Source organism: Dermacentor variabilis, chromosome 6, assembly GCF_050947875.1.
Source record: "Dermacentor variabilis isolate Ectoservices chromosome 6, ASM5094787v1, whole genome shotgun sequence".
Classification (NCBI taxonomy): Eukaryota; Metazoa; Arthropoda; class Arachnida; order Ixodida; family Ixodidae; genus Dermacentor; species Dermacentor variabilis.
Window position 1 is genome coordinate 112,802,163 of NC_134573.1, and position 22,166 is coordinate 112,824,328.

Sequence of the window (22,166 nt, forward strand, 5' to 3'; positions counted from 1 at the left end):
GGGCAAATCTCGAACCGCGATGAGGATAAAATTAAAGATCTAGGCCTACTTGCTGGCAAAGCCAAGCGTAAAGCTCCCAACCCAGAACCGGTGAGCGAGACAGAAGAGGAAGATGAGATGGCAGAGCCGAGCGAAGCCATAGCTACCGCCGCCGATCCTCCTGACAAAATGAACAGCAAAGGCAAGCTAGCTGCCATAGAAAAGACCCTAGGACGCATGATGGAAATGCTCTCCGGTATGGAGACGAGATTAACTCACCTAGAGAGACCCAAGGTCCGAGCCAAAGGCAGGCTTACGGTGTCGACAGTGCAGAATCAGGCAAACCCGAATCCCGAAATTGGGACTAAAGGGCTAATTCATCATTATCAGTAGGCAAAATGGCGAACGCGACTAGCAACAATATGACAATCTGGCAGTGGAACTGCGCAAGTTTCCAGAGGCGCAAGGCCCCATTGGGATAGCTTATCAGGTCTATTGCGGACAAGCCGCAAGTTATATTGTTACAGAAAACGCTATGTACAACTGAAATTTCCCTCTCGGGGTACCGCACGGTAGCATGCAGGAGAGAAAAGGGGAGAGGTATTGCTACCCTAATCAGAAAGAACATCTCGTTCGTTGAGCACGAGGTCCGCGCGTACAAAGTGGGCCTCGAGGCCCAGTTAATATAAATCGTACCCAAGAAAACAATCAATTCTAACATTTTCATTCTCAACGTGTACAGCGCACCATCGGACAGGAAAAGAGACTTCAAAACATTACTAGGCACCACACCTAGGGCGGCAAGAAGCGCGCCTCTCGTTGTCGCGGGTGACTTAATGCACCCAATACGGAATGGGGGTACGGTTACAAAAGTTCAAAAGGGACGAACTTGGCCTTCAACGCTGCAGAGCTCGGCTTAATACTCGTCACAGACCCAAGGCTCCCCACCAGATCGGGTAATTCGGTCAGTCGAGATACGACCCCCGATCTCACCTTCCTCCGAGGTATCGAAGGCACGTGGGACAACCTCCAGGAGGGGCTAGGCAGTGACCATTACATACTGAAAATTCTGTTGCGCGTCAAACCCAGACCACTCACGATATATGAATATGTAGACTGGGACCTTTTTCGAAAAATCAGAAATGAAACAGTCCCGCCAGACGAAACGTATGCAGATCTGCTAGAGAATCTGAACATGGCGGTTAATGGGGCAACCAAGGAAATCATTACGGATCTTGAAGTTCCTAAAATGGACTCTAGACTCGCTCACCTTCTGGAGGCCGAACACGCCCTCTCAGCCAGGTGGAAGACCCAAAAGCTTAATCGTCGACTAAGATCCAAAATCGCGCTTCTTAACAAGGAGATTGAAACCTATTCGGCCCAGCTCGCCCGGCAGCAATGGGATGAGACGTGCACCGAAACGGACGGGCGTATGCGAAGAGGTAGCAAATACAGCTTATTGAAAAGTCTCCTCAACGATAACAAGTCTAAGGACACCCTTAACCTTGCAACGGATAGGCTCATTAAGAAACAAACCGCACTCGGTCTCACCGACATGGAATTAGCCAACAACTTAGCTCATACTTATCTCTCCCACGCCAAAGACGCGGATCGCCCGCTAGAGCGTGTGAACTACATGGGATTCTCCGCACCTGATCTAGACGAACCTTTCACCGTGTCAGAGATCAGACATGTTCTTTTCAATCTAAATGGCAGATTAGCCCCGGGACCTGATGGAATCACGAATAAACTCCTCAGGAACCTAGACGATAGGGCAATCGAGATAGTCACGGCCAAAATAAATGAGGTAGGGAAAAGTGGACAGGTCCCGATAGACTGGCGTACCGCAAAAGTGGTACTCATACCCAAACCAGGAAAACCCCCACATATAAATAATCTGCGGCCTATTTCCCTTACATCATGCGTCGCCAAGGTTGCGGAGCACGCGATACATAACAAGATCACTGAACATATTGAAAACAAGGAGCTCTTTAGACACAATCTAATCGCCTTTAGACAGGCGTTGTCCACGCAGGGCGCTATGTCTTTGCTTAAGAAAGCAATCTTTGATAACCCTACTCGCTACGTGAGAGGGATCCTCGCACTTGACCCCTCGAAGGCCTTCCACACGGTCGCGCATAAACACAACCTGACGGAGATTTCGTCTCTCAACTTGGGCCAGCGGTTTCATGATTACACCAGATCTTTCCTCGCGGATCGGAAGGCACACATCCGACTAGGCATGGTCACGGGAGGGCCCTACGAACTAGGCCCCTGAGGCACCCCGCAGGGCTCGCTCCTCTCCCCACTCTTATTTAATATAGCCATGCACAAACTCTCCACCCGCCTCGCTGCAATCCCGAACGAAGGTCACGCAATTTATGCGGACGATATCACAATCTGGGCACCGGGCGGATCGCTAGCCATGCTCGAACACTCGTTACAAAGCGCGTTGGAGGTTACCGAAGATTTTCTTTGAAACACGGGCCTTGAACTCTTCCCCGCTAAATCAGAGCTACTGTTATACCGCCAGTGCAGACAGGGGGTCAGAAATCTTGCGCCTCTTGAAACTCTTCCGATAGAAATTCGAGCTAAATATGGGCATCCGATACCGAGCAAGGACTCGGTCAAAATTCTAGGTCTCGTCATTGATGCCAAGGGCTGTAACTCGACGGCCCTCAACAGGCTGACTGGACAGGCTAATAATGTCCTAAGACGTGTAGCCCTCGTCTGAAATCGAAGAGGCTATGTGAAAAATTTCAAGTAGCTGCAGATAAACAATTCGAGAAATGGTAATAAATTCACGCCAGTGTCTTCCGAGTTTCTCACTCACTCGGCCACAGACAAAGCAGTGCTGAATAGGCTTTGCATAATACATCAGACTGAAAAACCCCCGGGGGGAGTGACTGAAGCTCGGTGAAAGCTTCCGGGGACCCTGCATTTCTCGGCTCCTGGTGAGATGTACATTATGCATGCGACTTCTCAGTCACCTCTGTCAGCGAAGATGCGCTTCGCGCGGAAATACGGCTGACGCGGTAGAAGCGAAAATAAACGATTTGGCGGAATATTTTGTTTCGAATCGGTCCCGCCTCTTTACATCTTGTGGCACAGTCAACATCAAGGCGGCCTTTCTATTTCTATATTTATTAATTTATTTGCATGCAAGCTGCAACGTAGGCAACTACTGTTTCGGCGCATTTTGCGCAAGAAGTAAAAAAAATTCTTCATGGATTAAATTATAATAACATGAGGTCAAACGAAGGCGTTCACACACACAAAAAAAAGGCTTTCGCAAATGTGTCTAAACAAATAATAACGAAACTGCACATACTGCAGTTCTGCGATAAGACACATCTCAACGAATCATTTTATAAAAGCATTGCACGCATTCATAATCAGTAAGGTACTCAATAATACAAGATAATTAAAAGGTGCAAGAAATATGATATCTGTATATACACAGATACGACATCACTTTCCTTAAGGAGGTTATTAAAAACGCTGCCTCAATCATTCCCCCCCCCCCGAACTGCTCTACCTATAACGGCAGTTGACATGTGCTTATAAATTCGTCTGAACACTTTTACAAGTTTATCTATTCTTAGTTGCACTCTCAAGAATATAATAAGCAACGAAAGCTTTGGGCCAGTTCGTAGGGTTCCATGCTTGTGGTGTGTGTTCTTCATCTGTGTACTTGTGGTTTCTCGGTACCTTCACTTTACCAAGAAAGCTATACCAAGTTTCAACCACCAAGCCTACTTGTATAGAAAAGACACGTCATAATTAAGTCTAGTGAGGCATCTTACTGCTGCCTCTCTAGTTAGGTTTAGCGTGATGAAATTGAGGAGTGCAGCCAGCTCATTATAACACGTCGACATCACTGAGGACATCCCTGAGCGGCGTTGGCAAAACCATAGTTAATCCACACTGGGAGCTTTCTTTGATCAACAACAGCAACCTTGTAATAATAATAATAATAATAATAATATTATTATTATTATTATTATTATTATTATTATTATTATTATTATTATTATTATTATTATTATTATTATTATTATTATTATTATTATTATTAATTCCTTAAATCAAATTCTGGAGCTTTACGTGCCAAAACCACGCTCTGATTTTGAGTAGCGCCGTAGTCAGGGACTCAAGTATAATTTTGACCAACTGGGCATTCTTAATGGGCGGACAAAAGACCCAGCGTGACTTGTGCGCGCTTGTTTGAGCCTGTGATCAGCCTCGGAGGTCAGTAGTGTTTTTCTAAAAAAAATTCTTCACCAATGTGACGTTACTGCAATGTTCTAACAGTAATTACCAAGCTGTGGGGCACCGTTCTGCTGCCTAATAATATCTGCTCGTTAGTTGGACAAGCGCTCGTTATTTGATATTTGTATTTATTTGTAAAAACATCGCGCGACTACCTCGCTTGTAGGATGTCGTGTCCGCCCACGAATACAGTAGTTTTGGTTAATGATGAGATCTTATTTGGTACGCTGTGAATTTCACTTATCGAGTGGTTGAGCGGCCATCTCCAGACCGCGTGAGCGTCCGAAGGTGTGGGAGATGCTGAGGCATACATCTGTTTGTTGTTATTACTGCGCATGGACCGACATGCCGCCCAATTAATCGTGGCATTATTGCGGCACTAGCCAGTGTTTTATTATTCTATTTTCGCTAAATACGGCTAGAAAATTGGCCACTGTAGACACTCACACGTGATTCCGACTTGACAAGCCGCCGAGAGGACGAAAATAAATTGATATTTCTTTTTTTTTTTTTGTTCCGCCTTGCTAGTCTCACCATCTACAATGCACTCATCCGTTTTACGGAAATTGTGTCTTCGAAAACAGCTGTCGAATTATTTTATCGTAATTTCCTTTGGATATAACTGCTGTGCAGAATAAAAAGGCAATGCGAAAGTGCAAAGCATATACGTATCACGCTGGTATTCTAACAGCTGTGATAAATATGTGGAGCTACGCTATCGACCTCCTACAGAAGACCAAAGCAGACATAGCAGTGCGCGAGAACGATGCAGGCAGATGACGCAAGGAATCTGTAACGATTGGCGACAAGATTTTTCGGGGTTGCATTGGAAGTTGACCGTACGTGAGCACTTTTGTGTTTCATTTCTCACACCAATCGATAATATAGCGATCACAGCGCGCACCACGCACCTCGGCTGGTAATGGACGGCGCTTGTTTGCACGGCCGAGAGAAGCTTCAACATACTGTAGTTACTGGCTGGATCGAAAGGCTGCACAGCGGTTAGCTGATGACCTTGTATGAGCTGGCACAACGTATATGTCACAGAGAACGAGCCAAAACTTTCCTAAATGATTTCAAAGTAGGCAAAGTTAGCACAGCGCCGCATATGCTCGTGCACGTTACAGAGGAGGAAAGGCTTGGGGCGCGATCTTTCCTTCTCGCCCGATTAAAAGGTATATATCTACGCAATGAGCACGCGATAACGTATATATCCTGTAACATGTTTGTCTAGGAGGCCAAAGAAATGTAGTACTTACAAAATCAATCAGCAACTCATAGCAACAAATTACTCTTCAAAAATTGGATCCCTTGGAGACATGTGCGCTCAAGTTTCGGAGCGCGGTAAAGGTCACTCACGATCCCTCAACGCGAAGAGAAGCGCGTTTACTTAGTCTGTCTCGGTGCGCATTAGGTGTGGAAGGTTTACGCCTGTGCTCACCCTCGTTTGCATGACAGCTGTCATGCAAACGAGGGTGAGCACAGGGTGAGCTAGATTTACCACTTAGGTTCAAAAGCGAAAGCTCGTCTTTGCTGAATGCAACAACTATCTGAGACTTATGTTACTTAAATACTGGCGTGAAAAGGAGGACACACGAAGAAATGCAAAGGACAACACAAACGCCTTCGTTCCTTTATGCTTCCGTGTTTGCACGTTTGTCTTTAAGTAACATGAATCCTAACTAACTTGCTCAACTTTCAGTCGTTCTAATCTGAGGCATAAGGTTGTGTAGAGCTTACCACGGATGAAAAACCAGTCGTAGCGCAGCCGCCGTAAGATAGACTCGTGCAGCTAGCTCATAGAACGCGATGCAGGAAGAACTTGCCGTCAACCTATTCGCAGAGGTCCACACATCCGCAACTTTCGAACCTGCCAGACGATCGCAAAAATGAATGCATCATCAGCGTCCTAGCAGGTGACATGAAAAAAGACAGAGAGAAAAAGAACAATCTCACACAAAACCTGTAGTGACATCGCTTTTACATTATGCTTATTGTCTATACAAATCACGTTCTATAGAAAGAGGTACATTTCACATTTGGCCGAATATTGTTCTGGATGACAATGATCATAAGTCAACGGACTTGGATAAGTATTGGTTACCACCTGCTGCTTATAAAGTGATGGGTGTGCGGGAGGAAAACGCATTCTCCCCAATCTTTAATGGTTACTAAAACTGGTACAGCGCAACACAGAAAGGAAGAAACAAGCCAGACAAAAGGACAGCTTAGCTTGTTTCTTCCTTTGTATGTTGCACTGTACCAGTTTTCGAATGCAACACCAACTTGCCCAATCCTAAACCCTATTGTAATGGTTAGTTATCTCCCTGTAGCCAATCGCAGGACGTACACGATGGACTGGACACACGTCCTTGCCTGTATGAACGTTCACACAGCCAATGTGATGTGTGAACTTCAGTGGACCGCGAACACGCGGCAAAAGCTTGGACCGCGAACACGGGGCGGTAACGTTCCATTTGCGACACACTGGTCTGGATGCTGCTTGAGTAGGTGGCGATGAATCAGCACACGACCGCCATCAAGCCTGCACATAAGTTCAGGACAGGCACAGTTGTTATGAGCGCAGGCTGAAATCTGCCGATCAACTTTTTGTTTCCGGCGATTCCTACGTGTGAAGGTACCAATTGAGCAACGAGAGATACCCCACGAGATGAAATTTTGTTAGCAGGGTCAGTAATGCTGCGCACAACTGGACAATCAATCTGGCGGCTGCACAATTGGTCGCTGCCGAAAAATAAGTGTAAAAACTCACCGGATACAGTGGGAATGGAGGGGGTCACCCAGGGTGGCAAGTAATGGATGCATATGAATGAACGTGACTTTTAACACTTAAAAGCCACCTTCATCATCATTTAATCGCCTTATTCTATTATATTCATTTCTTCGTTGGCATGTCGTCGTCACCCTTCCACCATCTTCGCTCTGTCGTCATCACTGCGTTGTCATTTTTTCGCCGGCATACAGCCGACGTCGCGCCATAATTCCATAGTCATCATTCCGCCATGGACGCGTCATGTTGATGATGTACTTGTCAATCTGCAGTCTTCCAAATGTCATTGTCATGGCGTTGTGGCCCCGGCATCGTCGTTTAATCATCATCATGCCGTCGTCATCGTGCGATCATTATCATTCTGTCGCAATGATGCTGTCAAATTCTTGGCGTCGTCATCATAAGGTATTCGTCCTTCCATCGTCCTGAAGTCGTCGTGGTCAAGCCGCCCTCGTCAACCATGGTCATCATTCAAGCATCGTCTTATCCCATCGCCCTCATGTCATCGTCATTCCAGCGTCATCACTCTATTATCATCATGCCATCATCGTCACACCATTGTCTCCATATCATCGTTGTTATTTCAACGCCTCCATCCCATTGTTCTCCCTTCATTGCAGTCATGCGATCGTTGTCACTTTAACGCCATCATTTCTTTATCATTCCGTCGTCAACGCTCCAGCGTTGTCATACGCATTGGTTGTCATGCCGTTGTTGTCACGCTGTCGCCGTCATTCCATCGTCGTCTTGTCATCTAAGCCATTGTGTCGTCGTCGTGCAACCTTCGTCGTTGTGTCGTTGCTGTCAATCTATCGCCATCATCCCATTGTCGTCAAGCTGTCGTCGTCACGCCATTGTCATTCCATTGTTACCATATAGTCACCGTAATGTCCTCGTGGTCGTTCCATCGGCGTCGTTCTAGTGTCACCACATCCCATTGTCACCATTCCATCGTCATGCCTTCATCGTGAACTCATTGTCGTCATTCTGTCGTAATTCCAGTGTCATCTCATTGCCGTCGTGCTGCCGTCGTCACGCCTCCACTGTCATTTCGTCGTCATCATGCCATTATGTCTTGACGTCGTCGTCATACAGTCATCACCATGTCGTCATGGCCATTCAATGGTCGTCATTCCAATTTCGTCATGCTATTGTCTTCAAGCCGTGGTAGTTATTGTGTCGCCGTCACAGCGTCGTCGTCGTGTCGTCGTAGTGGTTCCAGGGTTGTCACTTTAGCGCGATCATCCCATTGTCACCAGGCCATTGTGGTCATTCCTTCGTTGTCATGCGTGGGATCCGCATGTTCAAGAGCCACAAATTAATGTTGAGCAAAGCGTTTTCCAATAAAAATTTGACCAACTTGACAGTCAGCTTTACACTAACCAGTAATCGCTGAACAGGAACAGCTTTCTTCGGAAACATCCAATGATTTTTTTTTTTTGCAGAGCCTAGCTATTCCTACCGCGAGTGAAATCCGTGTGTTTTTCTTTTCATGTTTATTGTTCTAAACGCTTGAATTCACCATGGCGTAATGGCATTCCAGCGCACAACAAAGACACTTCTTTTTCCGATATGGCAGCATCACAGAGACAAGAAAAGAGGAGTAAAAAGAGAAAGTTAGTGTAACGATATGGTGCGAAAATGAGTGGCGGTGGCGGTTGTGGCGAGCAATTGTTATTTTACATGCGAAATTTTTATTCCTCGTGTTACGAAAACTATCACGTCATAAAAGCCATGAAATATAGCCTATTATTTGAGTTCTCCGCAGTTGCAGGTGGTTACACTTTGCTGCGTTATAAAAATGACTGCAGATGCCTAATTTGATTCGGGACAACAATTTCTAAAGGCAACCGCAACCATGGCATCGCTAACTACAAGATCTCAGCATTCGAAAAAGAAAGACACCTAATTAAAGAAAGAAATTACATAGCTGGGGTGCCGCGGCCTCATTCGTTCGACAGATTACGCGACGCCAGCGCGCACTAATGGCAAACGCAAATAGGCAATACTGAGGTTTATATTGCTTTGCTTTAGTGGTGCCTCAATTAGCTAATTTTTCAGTCTTAAGAAAGCCGCGATACACACCACAATCCTCGTCTCTTTCGCAATATTTCATAAATTTTGTTCTTATTCGAGTTTCGTGACGTTTTCGCCGGCGACCACTTTAGCCTAATAGCTAGCGAAACTAACCAGCTGCACCAGGAACTTCGTTGCGCGCATACGTGAACCATATCACAGGCAAGCGTATACAGTTACGCGTCCAATATGCAACGGCTCCTAATTAGACCAGCGCTGTGTTTCTTCCTCCGGGAATGAAGAAACAGCGAACTGGGTGTTCGTTGCGCTTTGCCTAACTTTGCCGTTCGTGAGCAAACCGAGCGAGAATTCGTAATTAGTTTTCGGTGATAGTCGCGGCACCTTTTCTTTCTTTTGCCTTGTTCTCTTGCCTCCTCGGTCACGGCAGAGCGGATGTTAATCTGCTGAACGCGCTGGAGTTAGTTCATTATACCGGAGCCGTAGTCTATAGCTGAGCGCGACTTATGCCAACTCCCAGTTTCTGCCGGTGTTTCGCGCTACTGCAGAGTGTGAATGAATTCTGAAGCTGCCGATTCGTGCGCGGCTCAACAGCAGCGCAGTGAAGTTATCGAATAAAGCAGGAAACAGCTACCAAAACATTAAGTTGTGTGAATTATTCTCTCATGTGGCGCATTGTGCGCATGTCATGCGTCTGTAGTCTTTGTGACATCTAGGCTGCTTTTTTGTGTGTTGTTCTATTTGCTGCTTCATTAAATGTAGATATGCTGGCGCCTCGTACAGGCTTCGGCTGCATCTCTACCGTCCTTCTCGACAGAGGAAGCGGTGGCAATGCGCCAGTTACAAACCGCAACGTTTCCAAATCTTGTCTCCCTGAATAAATTCTACCCACACTGTTATGCAGATCGTTGCCCTGGCTGTGGCGGCTCGCCCACAATCGTCCACGTCACGAGTGAGTGCACTGCAAACCTCTTTCCTCCCTCGCCAACTCTCTTTTACCCCCTAGGCAACAAACAGCTGTGGGACGGACCTCCGCGACGCACCTCCCGAGGTCGTCCGAGCTGTCACACAACGAGCTCGAAACATCACCGGAATCATCTTAGGAATCCTGGACTGAGGGTTCCTCCCACGCTGCTTTCTCCGTTCAAATATTATTAATAAAGTCGTTTTACTCTATCTATCTCTCTCTCTACTATGACGTGCAATAAACAATTTATCTTTTCCTATGTAGCACATAAAATAAATTGAATTCTTGGGTTTGACCTGCCAGAACCGCGATATGATTATGGGGAGCGTCGTATATTTGGGGGGGCTCCGGAATAACATGGGCTACCTGGGGTTCTTAACGTGCGCTTAATACATGTTGCAGAGGCGCTATGTGGCTGTGTACCAAAATGTGACGTCCCCGGCTGGGACTCGCGCACGTAACCTCGAGCTTTGCAGCGCAACGTCCTAGACGCTAAGCCACCGTTGCGGGTACGCGTGACTTTCGATATATTTAATGTCACAATTACGAAACCGAGTAGCCGGCATCATCTCTTGGTGCCAACATTTATTCAAGCCAATAAAAAAAATAGTTGGCATTACTGTTGTCCTTTTCGTTTGGATTTTTACCTGTTTCTTGACAGTTATTTTAGATGCGTAAAGCGATAAAAAAACTTGGAAAGTTGACAAAAATTTCAAGTGTTCAATAGCCAGATGTTGGGGGATCTCAAGCCACTATGGGAACTGTCAATGCATAGTGTCGGGGGTTTTGGTTGTCTGTTTCATTCCTCGTTTGTACCTGTTTTCTATGCTTGACTTTTCAAAACAGGTACCCCTTTATAGTCCCGCAATAGCGCACACTGTTGGAAAGGGTTGTTCGCGATAAGCCGCTTTGTACTGGCGCCGGTTACCCAGTGGTTACGCAACTGGGCAAAGGCGTCGGCCGGCCCGACGCACCGCTTTTTTAGGGATGAACTGCCCTGACTGAGAAAGAAGCCCGCGTTATGCAAATTACGTCGAACAACGTGGGCATAGCAAAACACTGACAAAGAAAGCTCAACACGCTGTCGTGTTGGTGGCAAACACGGCTTTTCAGTCCCCTAATGACCGAGGACAAGGCCAGGAGCGCACTTTTACCTATTTTACAGGTAGGCACCCGGAGGTAGCTCTAGTATGGCTCGCATAAACGCGGTGGATACTCGGCACCAAGAAAATCTGTGCTTGGACAAGGGGCGCACAAAGGCCACCACAACCTGGCAACAGGGTGATATTGCCGATAGCAAAATTTGTACAAGCCTGAAAAGCTTTAACATACTCGTACATTGCTGGGAACGCACCCGTAAATAAAAAAGACACATATGTCACCTCGCACATAAATGACACAAGTTCTGATCTGGAGATTGTCTGGGCCGAGTGCCTGAGTTCTTGTGCAGAGGTATTGGTAAGTATCTGTTACGGACCTCCAGATAAAAATCGTTGCTTTCCTAATCAGCTTCGCTCTAGCATCGTAATAGCAACCCCGGTCCTTCCAAATAAGTTCACTTACCTTCCATGTGAGCGTAATTTTTCTCTGGTTGGTTGGCCACTGTTGTCTTCATCATGCCGTTTTTCATCGAAATTCATCATCCTATAATCTTGGAATATAGTTTATCGCAGATGGTTATTCAACCGACTCGTAGCACAAAGTTGTATGACCTAATTCTCACGAGTGCCCCCACAATTACGGGGAAAGTAACAAACTTAGACGGTTCAAGCGGTCATATTTTGCACCAACTAACCATTACGTTTCATCACCATTCAGCGGTACCTAAACAAAGATTAATCGCTGCTTTAACAAACGCAACTATCGTCGAAGTAAACAAGGAAATAGCTTCCTTGTTTAACCCCAGACTTTTACTGTCGTCAAAAAACAACACCCATTGAGGATAGCTGGATCATGTTTAGAGACAAGGTATGCACATTTGTTAAAGAACATGCACCCTTATGAGAATGACCTGAGATAAAATAAATCCATGGTTCACTAAACGCCATTGCGAGCTGAGAAACGAAATGAAAAGTTTACATAAAACCGCCACACGTGTGCGCGCCACCGTCAGCTTGGGAAAAGCGTAACAGCTGCGTAAATATTTACTGCTTTGATCTTTCAGCCGCAAAACATAAATATTTATTTCAGAATCTTTCCTCGCGGCTCAAATCTAACCCCCGAAAATACTGGCACATAGTATCTCCCAATTGCCACACTAATCACGCTTCATGACGCAGTGATAACGAAATTTGATCCCGCGCATGTTTAACATGCACGTAAACTTACACGTTGAAAGTACCTTTTCTTGTTTTTTTCCAAAGCATTTGACTGTGCAGCCCATGGTAACGTATTTGTGAAATTATAGGCATTATAACCAGATTTACTTACCTTTCCTGGGCTTTGCAATATTTTTTTTCATAAAAGCATCAATTCGCCATCAATAACAATTTCTCTGTAAATTAGCTTTTCAAACGTTTGACCACCCATTACTTCAGTTTGCGTCTGCAATCTTGTGCCTCTACAAAAAGTTCTTAACCGGCATGTCAGAGACAATTCAAAATAAGGCCACTTCTCGCAATTATGACTAACACCAAAGCGTAGCCCAATTTAAGCTCTATCTTTGCCTTCAGCTGCTAACCAGGTGCTAAATGACCCCCACGACACAGCCATTTCGCTATTGTTTCTTAAGCGCATACATCACTTTACCTACCACCTTTGGCGCCTGAAAATGTTGTTCGAAACGTCACATAGACTACACAGTCACATGGGCTTCGCGAGCACCTAAAGCAATACGTACTGTTATAACTTATCAGCGCTTCCACGTGTCATGCGCCTGTGAAATAAACCACCCGAAAGCATAGTTGCAAGAAACCGATTGAGCAAAATTCTGTCGGTCACTCCTCCCCCCCCCCCCCCCAATACGTATACCATTACTATAATTTTTTCATCGCTTTTTATGTAGGTGGTTTTTATGTTGCAGTACTTTGTTTTTTTTTTCGCCATCTTTTACGTTTATTAATATTTTCAGCCCTGGTTATTCCAAATGACAACATAACAGAAAACATCGCACAAAACTCACGAACCCAAGTAAATAGAAAAAGTTTAACTTTTGAAACGAGCCAGGCCTACTATTAAGGTCATCGCCAGAATTTTTGGTCGAATGGGGCAAAAGACGCATTGTTCTGCTGAAAAATCAAACTACATTTTTGATTCATTTTTCTGCAGAGCAACTAATGTGGTTTGGTTTCACGCGGAAAAGCGAAACTGAACGGCCGAAGAGCCAAATGACACGCTCTTAGCATAAGCCCATCAATGAGTGACGTCAGGTGATTGCTTGCGCCTCGCCATCGGGTGAGGATGAAGCTAGTGCTATTCCCGCATGATAAAGACGGTCTCTTGACGCTTTCCCGACGGTGACGCGCAGGGAGTCACGTCAGTCATGGATGGGTGTCTGCGAAGGGCGGGGCAGCTGCGCTCTTCGGCTGTTCAGGGACGGAATTCACTATGCAAACTTACGAAAGATCTTACGCAAAAACGTACTCACAACACTAAAACTGTTTGCAGGATCAGCAAGCTTGCGTTGCCCTTCACCGCAAAGACGAGGGCTGCAGTAGAAAAAGAAAGCGTACATGCAAGGATAGCACAGGTGCGAACTTTAGTACTTCCGCCAATGGTAAGCGTAAGCCGATTCATAAGAACGTAAACAGCGATTGAAGATGACGACATGAGAAGAAATTTGTACGATAGGGTTGCAGCAGTCTCACAAGAAAACCAGTAATTATGTCTACCTGCACCACTCGAGTTGAAGTGGGTAAGCATTGGGACGCGCTGTTGCAGCTGATAGGCCAGAGGCCACAACTGATAGCCGAGGATGGTGCGTGCTTAGATCCTTGTGACATGCTCTGATTGGCCATATCAAAGTGCATCGAACTGTTTTAGTGCCCAATTGTATCGAGCGTGCGCTGCTGTATTTCGATATTTCGTGGCTTCTATACATTAGCCACGAGGTCGAGGCGATTGTGGTGGTTGGAATAGGTGCACGATTTTTTCCTTGCTTTTAAGCACTCGGTAAGCAAACTTTATCCAGCGAACCAATATCAGATATCCCAACCTCGGTATATAGTTCGTTTGAGGAACCCACGACAACATGTGCTAAATTATATAACTTAAACTATTCCGAAACCGCCATGGTTGCTTAGTGGCTATAGTGCTGCGCAGCTAAACACGAGGTCGCGGGATCAGATCCCAGCCACGGCGGCTGCATTTCGATAGAGGGAAATGCAAAGAATGCCCGCGTACTTAAATTAAACGAGAGTTCCCAACTATGGTGCGCCTCATAATCAAATCATGGTTTTGGCACGTAAAACCTCATAATTTGAGCGATTAGGCTTTTCCGTTTACTTCCTTGTTTATTTCTCCTCCGTCATCTCAGAGCCTTCTAAAACTTTCAAGTGAATACTGTTACTAATTTCTAAAGCCATAATCTTAAATGATTTATTTTGGATGACACGTCTGTTTATATAACAAAGCGCCTGTTTAAGGTGCACCATTTTAGGCTCACATTGGACTAAATTAAAGGATACTCGAAGGGCGCTTGCCCATCGTCGTCGTATGTGCTTTGTCAGGCTTCCTGACTTTAATGTTTCCTGACTTTGAAAGAGAACGTAAGAAATTGGCAGATGAACTGAAGTGCAAGATGGCACCATATTCAAGTGCAAGTGATATCTTGTTCCCGCGAGGACATTTGATAGTTAAGAGGGAGGCGCTTCAGCTCCTCCTCAAGTTTCTCCGTGATACAAGGTTGGGAAGTGAATGGTGATCCGTATGGGTCGTCGTGGTTCGGAAAACGCGCAGTGCATTGGACTCCGAGTCAACTTACTTTTGATACCTGGTATTCTTAGCTGTTCTGCGATGTGTTTCAGACCTCATCGCGTGTGATAGGTGGCGCTCAGGCGGAGAAATTGCCGGCAGCTTTTGCAAGGGTAGATCTGACTGCAGCGAGCAACACCTCCCCCCCCCCTCCTTCTCATCCTACTCCGGACCAATGACAACTAGACACGAACAAAACCAAAGCCTTCGTTGCACTGACGTTGAGACGGCACACTTATTCACCTTTAATAACATGCAACATTACGCGAGAGAGCAAACAATATTTGTATAAGTGCGCAAGATACCTAACTTCATTCAGATTCACTATGTCGGTTTATTCCGACAGTTGTAACATCACAACTGAGCTAGAGAGAGTGATCGCCCGTTGAAATGTTCCTCACAAACGATAGATTACTGCATCGACTGCCACTGACACATCAACGAGGCATACATAGCTCACTCTTACGGAAAGCGCCTCAATAGTGACTCGAGCCTAAAAATAAAAATTAACGTCCCGGCTCAGCTCATTCAAGCACCCCGACGTGCCAAGAAGCAAAGTAGCGATAAAAAGCATCCCTGCTCGAGTACAGAGGCGCCTCCTGTTGGACGCACCGTGAGGCTTCGCAGGGGAACGGGCGGCAACTGGCGGCAGGAATATTGGAACGGAGAGGAAGCGAGGGTAGCAAGAGCGCCAGATGCGAGGACTACGGGGAGGATGGGGACGCAGAAAGGATGCAGAGAAGAAGCCTGCCTCGGGAAAAGGGGGAGAGAGACGGTGGGAAAGATGGGGAAAGGAGGAAAGCGCAGGCCGGCGTCGAGGTGGTGGCGGCGGCGTCGCGCTCGGCCTGCTAACGCAATCGGGCTGGCCGGGAAACGGCGGCCGCGCACTGCCTGCACGAAAGGGATGTCGCCGCGCGCTCCGGTCGCCGCACCGTCGGAGCGCCTGTTTGCGGCCTCCGCTGCTCACGCTGCTGCCGCCGCCGCCGCCGCCGCGTCCACTTCGGTTCCTTCTGTTCATCGCTCGTGCGGTGAGCGCGTCTGAGGACGGCTTGCCGCCGCATCCGGTGACGCTTAAGCACACGCATGCACGCACACGCCTGTGAGCTGAACACCTGAGTTCCTCGCTTCCGGATGTGAAGCTCTGCTTCGTTGCTCAAGTACCCTGCGTGGAATTCCGCTTCACTTTCGTGATCGTCGACCCGACCACCGGAGTCGTCGCATCTAAGTGTGCGTCGACTAGTTCGTCAAAATACTGTATCAGTCAACGGGAGAGCAGCGATCTAAGTTTGTTTTCTGGGCGAGCTTGGTCCTCGCCTGCATCCAGAGGCGAATCGTCTGATCTCAGGTAAGTTCAGCACGAAGGCAGGTAGAGACAAATCATCCTTTAAAAAGAAGAAAACTGTTTTGAAAAGTTTCTTAACTTTTTTGCTATACAATGCAATGAACTTTTGATAAGGAAATTCCTGAAGAAAAATATCTGCATAGGATGGCAGATGCGTTAGTATCTAGTATGGTCGCATATAGTATAGTAAGGTCACACAAGGGCTCACAAAAATTGGAAATGTGGGGACGTTCAATGCCTGTAGGCAAATTTACTTTAAGAAAATTTTCGTCCTTTAAGAGTTGCCCTGAAGAACAGGTGATGAGGAACGATACGTATCTCTTCTGAATTCAGGCAATTTCTGCAGGAGTTTGAAAGTCCAATGTATTCGCTGTTTAGGGTGTATATTTGCAGGGTACAAACGGTATGTCTTGTTTTATAGATATAGACTATAAACATCTGTTATTCCATACCTGTGATGCACTGAAAGATGCACTAAGCTTTCGTTTTCGCAACCAGATATCATAAACAGGACGCTGCTGCATGATGTTAAAGAAAGTATGAATTAGATATATAAGTTAGATACCTTATTCTTTAGGGAATATCACGAAGTTTCTGGCATTCAGTAGGGGGAAAGTTGCACAGAGTTCTCAATAAAGCCGGTGCGTTTTATTATAAAAGGTAAGAGGTCTATGGAGTACTACATGACATGAGCTAGTCATTCCAGATTGACGCAGATGTATTCGGCTGAAAATTAGTGAATAAATAACGCTGCAAACTGATAAATAAAACTTGCCTTAGTTATTAACTTTAGAAAGAATCATGCATACAAAACAGGGAAAGCTTCGAACGAAATGAATTACCAGTACACACCCACCAAGTATGGAGTGGACACCTGCCTTTTTTTCTATCGGCAAAATGATGAAGGAAAACTAGTACGCAAAGAAAGTGCAGAAAATGCGGTGGCAGAACAATTGAACTTGGGAGTTTCTAATCCAGCGCACGTTAACGGAGTAGCTGTTTTTTTACACGCTCACCGGAACAATTTTGATGTGGTTTGTTGCATATAAAGTAAAACGTCAAAGCTTGCCGAGTTTTAATCCTATAGTTGATCATTTTTCCACTGTTACTTCCGAAACTTGCAACACTTAAACGAAGTACCAAGAGCACATTTCTGTAGCAAAGAAATAAAAATCGCCGTTTTATGTTTCGGTAAGCTTTATCTTTTATCGGAGTATGTGTGTAGCATACGTAATCTACATGTATAACATATATAAACCCGATATGTTGTTTATCACGTGTCATATATATATATATATATATATATATATATATATATATATATATATGTGTGTGTGTGTGTGTGTGTGTGTGTGTGTGTGTGTGTGTGTGTGTGTGTGTGTGTGTGTGTGTGTGTGTGTGTGTGTGTGTGTGTGTGTGTGTGTGTGTGTGTGTGTGTGTGAAGCCTATGTCTTGATCGTACACATCATCCTCGAATATGACCTGTGAAAAACTCACGTGACTAACGAGCGTTCTGCAATTTCACTTGAATTTTAAGCATCGCATCATAAATGTATTTGTTCTTAGGGTAGAGCTGCATTGATATATACACAGCGATTTACATTTGCTGTAAATCTACGGGTGTTCGGCAATATTTCTAGAAGAAAGGTCGGAGACCCCCAATTCGGCTAGCAACCGCCGCTAGAATTTAGCCTTCAGAGCCAAAAAACCTAATTTCCTTCAAATATGTTCAACAGCGTTCTACCGAGGGCATTCCTGCGCTATGCGTGTTCTTCCATAAATAAATTGGAGCTGACTCCGTGCTGAAGCTGCAAGCCACCTGAGGCACTAGTCGAATGCATGGAGCAAGAACTTTTGCTAACACTGTTCAATTGTCTCATAGTCTGCTCCTAAGCGAGTGTCATGAAATATTGATACAAGAGTGCACAACAAATGACGCAACGCAAATGACACTGTAGAAAAGCAAAAGAACATGAATCCAACGAACCGCTTTTTGAATACCTAATATATTCCTGGTTCATTATAGTGGCAGCATTGGGTGATTGAAAACGTTGTTTCTATATTTTTTTGTAAGGCATCCATATTACCCAGGGGATTCTAGTGGTGTTGAAAAATTGACTACTATTTCGGTAAGAACGCCAGGCTTTATCTTATACTTATCGTGATCTGCTCTTTCATAACATTTTCTTCTTTTGCAAGATCAGCAGCACCTTTATATTTAAATAGTGGTTGACATTTTACTGATCAACGCAATTTTCTAAAATATAAATCCAACCATCTTTTTCTGGCAACATTATAAAATGAAGAGAAATGTGTATGAATGGTGTAAAAAGAATTGCCATAAACAAGTTCTCTGCTTTGACTTCTTTAAAGATATCGTGCATCTAAATCAGCCTACAATTAGTTGCATCCAACGCATCGCTGGATGCAACTGTTGTCAATGCTCACGAAGGAAGGAAGGAAGGAAGGAAGGAAGGAAGGAAGGAAGGAAGAAAGAAACGATAGATAGATAGATAGATAGATAGATAGATAGATAGATAGATAGATAGATAGATAGATAGATAGATAGATAGATAGATAGATAGATAGATAGATAGATAGATAGATAGATAGATCTATCTATCTATCGCTCGTCCTCTCCGTTCAAATGTGCGCAGAAAGATTCCTGTAAAGCGTGCTCTGCCTTCTTACTACGAAGAATGCAAAGAAGCAAAACGAATCCGGAAAGGAGATGGGATTTTGCAGTGCTGCAGAGGCTGCAGGGAATACTCAATTGGATGAAAATGTCTTCGCCGAATAATGCACTGTGGTGCGGTATTTTCGGTAGAAGCATTTGAAAAATACTTCCAAGTTTGAGTGTTGCAACGGCCAGAAGGGTGCCTCGATTAGAACTGTTGCAAGTTTCAAAGGCGCAGAACTATGTGAAATTTACTCTCGCAGGAGGCGTAGCAATCCTTTAGTCAGATCTACTTTCGTCGGTTTCTTATGTTAACGAGCATTATTTATAAGTTTTTGTTGTGTCTCTAATGCAACTTCTCCAATATCGGGTTCATTTTCGTGTAATCGGAAAACGTCATGCTTGTGACAGCTTCCTCAAGTGCGAGATAGATATCCTCCCCCCCTCCTCCTTCCTACCAACTAAAGACAGCCTTCGAACGGTTCGTCAAGCTTTGGCATCAGAATAGTAGGACCAATTGAATTCTACCACAAGTTATAAACTTCATCTGACTTAACCTATGCTTTGCGAATACAAAATGTCTCCTTACCAAGAATATTCTAATAAAATAATTCTATACACAATAGGAATAGGGCGCACATTCGCAGCTCATATTTATTTGCTAAATAATGAAGAATAACCAAGAGTGATGTGAGCCACTAACAGCAATGAAAATTTCACTACATGTCCACATATCGCAACGCAAACATGATAACAGCCTTGCAGGATATACAATTTACACAAGCCGCATTTTGCCTTCACACCCAACTTTTATTTATATAGATAATTCACTTGAGCTCCTGGCGAATGCGCCGAACCTTTCGGTCGAAATCGGCATCTTGAATTAAAATGAGAGAAGGACAGCTTTCGTTGCACGTTTAGTTTCTTCTTGTATCCTTGTTTTTGGTTCTTGGTTTTTAGTTTTGGATCTGATTGGCTGACAAGAGGCGAGGACCACGCTCAAGTGGAGAAGGTTTCGATGGGGCCGAGCCAGCGCACTGAAAATAGACAACTGGATGGAGAGGTTGGCGCCGGCGTCTGAAATTTGTCCGCTTTCCCTTAGCTTGCGGGGGATGGTCGGAAATCGCGGCGGCATGCAACGGAAGGTTAAACATGCCGCTAAAACGGATCCCCAGCAACGAAGAGTTGGCAGAGCGATGTAGCATACGTGCCGAAAGACTCGATAACGTTACACTGCTACGCAAAAAGTTTGATTGCGATATCAATTATATCGACGTTCCAGGTTCATTATTGCTGTCGCCGTCGGCGTCGCCGTGACGTTCCGCATAAATCCCAAAGCCGATGACACCGTCGCCGCGCGTCGTATGCTGTATCTGAGATTGAAAGCACGCGAGGGAAGACTATGATCGCGGCTCAAGCTGGCGTGCGCTAAGGAGAAAGTGGAGAGCAAACGCGCCGTCTTCCGTCGCGCGATAGGCCTCGGGGGAATGGGAGCGGGGGATGGCAAGAAGGGAGGGACGGAGGGGGAGGCGGCTTCGGCAGCAACTGCGCATTTCGCGATCGAGCGCAAGCGGAACTGACGATCGCGGGTTAATCTCACGCGCTATATATGGAGAAAAGCTTGGAGGCAGCGCGCGAGAGAGGCCTCAATTCCTCCAACAACCGCGTACTTTGCACGTCCGCTCGCGCGCGCCCTATCTTGAAAGGGATCTGCAGACGGCTCATATCACTGCGCGTGCTGCATTCTAGCTTCTCTCGCGTTGAAGCGCTAGACGGCACGAAGGTCACTTCGCTCGCTGCTGCTGCCACGCTTACTCACACCAGCGCTTTGACAGCGAGCGTCCACGCTCATCAAGTGGGACGTGTTCATGTTTGCTTGTGCCCGCTGACACCCTAATTGTAGTTCAGATAGTAAGCGGATGTTTCCAACTTTATACGGCCAATAAGACTACTATCCGTACTTCGTATAGCTGTGTACTAATTTGCTATCGTAATCGATGCTTTGCCTTTCAGGCGAAACTGCAACTTTGTAATATATGCAAATAAACCCATACTCTCTGGCAGGTGCGAGTAACCAGCACCGGAGCGACTGGCGGCAGACGATCGCTCAGGAACGGAGCAGTCTCCAGCGATTTACAAGAAAATTCAGTTTTTTTCGGCGTATTAATGCACACACGTCCAAGTGACGTGTACACGTCACTTTGACGCGCTGAGTTTTCACGGTTGTTTGACGTCGCGTAACAGATAGGTGAAGTGGGGGCAGACCGAATCCTTTTGACTAATAAAAGAAAGGTAATAGCGAAAAGTCGTAATTACTTTTCTTTTGTTGGGTCGAATAACGCATAAGCACTGAGTACACGTCATATCACTTAGGGCGCTGTCGCGGTTTTCGTGACGCCGCGTGACAGACAGGCGAGGTGGGGGTGATCCAAAAAGTTTTCGACTAATCGCGGAGGGCTGATTGCAGAATTGGAATAGAAAAGTTTGGAATAGCTTTACGCTACAGCGTCCCTTATCCCATATCGCATTATCTGTGATGGCGTGTCGTTAGCGGCACCATTAGCGCCTAGCACCAACAGCGTGGCCGCGCAGGTCACCCATGTTGTCAATGATGCAACTGGAATTTGACATCACCGTACCATAACACGCCTTGTTGCGTACAGGAGCGAAATGATAAGTTCCTCCATCGTACAGCTCCTACCCCACGTTGATATCAATAGCGGCAACAGCTTGACTAGGCCCCAAGACCGAGCGAATTTCATTTCGACTGCCGTCAAAGCAGACAGAGCAATCATGATACCAGCACGTAAAGTACACCTTGCGGCAAGCCGAACTCGATGTCTGAAAGCAAATGTGCACAAGCCGAGCTCCCGTTCTATTGGTGCCGCGCAGCTGCCCACCAATATTTGCCTGCTGTTGCCCGACTATGCGCAAGGCGAGGCCTATAAAGCCAAGCGCCTACCGGCAGGAGTGTACACATGCATCCAGGCCACTGGCAGCAGCGCAACAGTCCCCGTTCCTGTACAGAAACGCGAAATAGAAGAACGTACGCAGCAGGCAAGTCGACGGCGCTGGCGCGCCAGCCGTCGCGTCTCTGTGTTGCCATCCGACGAGGTCTGGGACAGTTGCTGCGCTCTTTCTCTCACTACTTGCTTCTCCCCAACTGCCTTTCCACTCACTCCGCTCCCCTAAA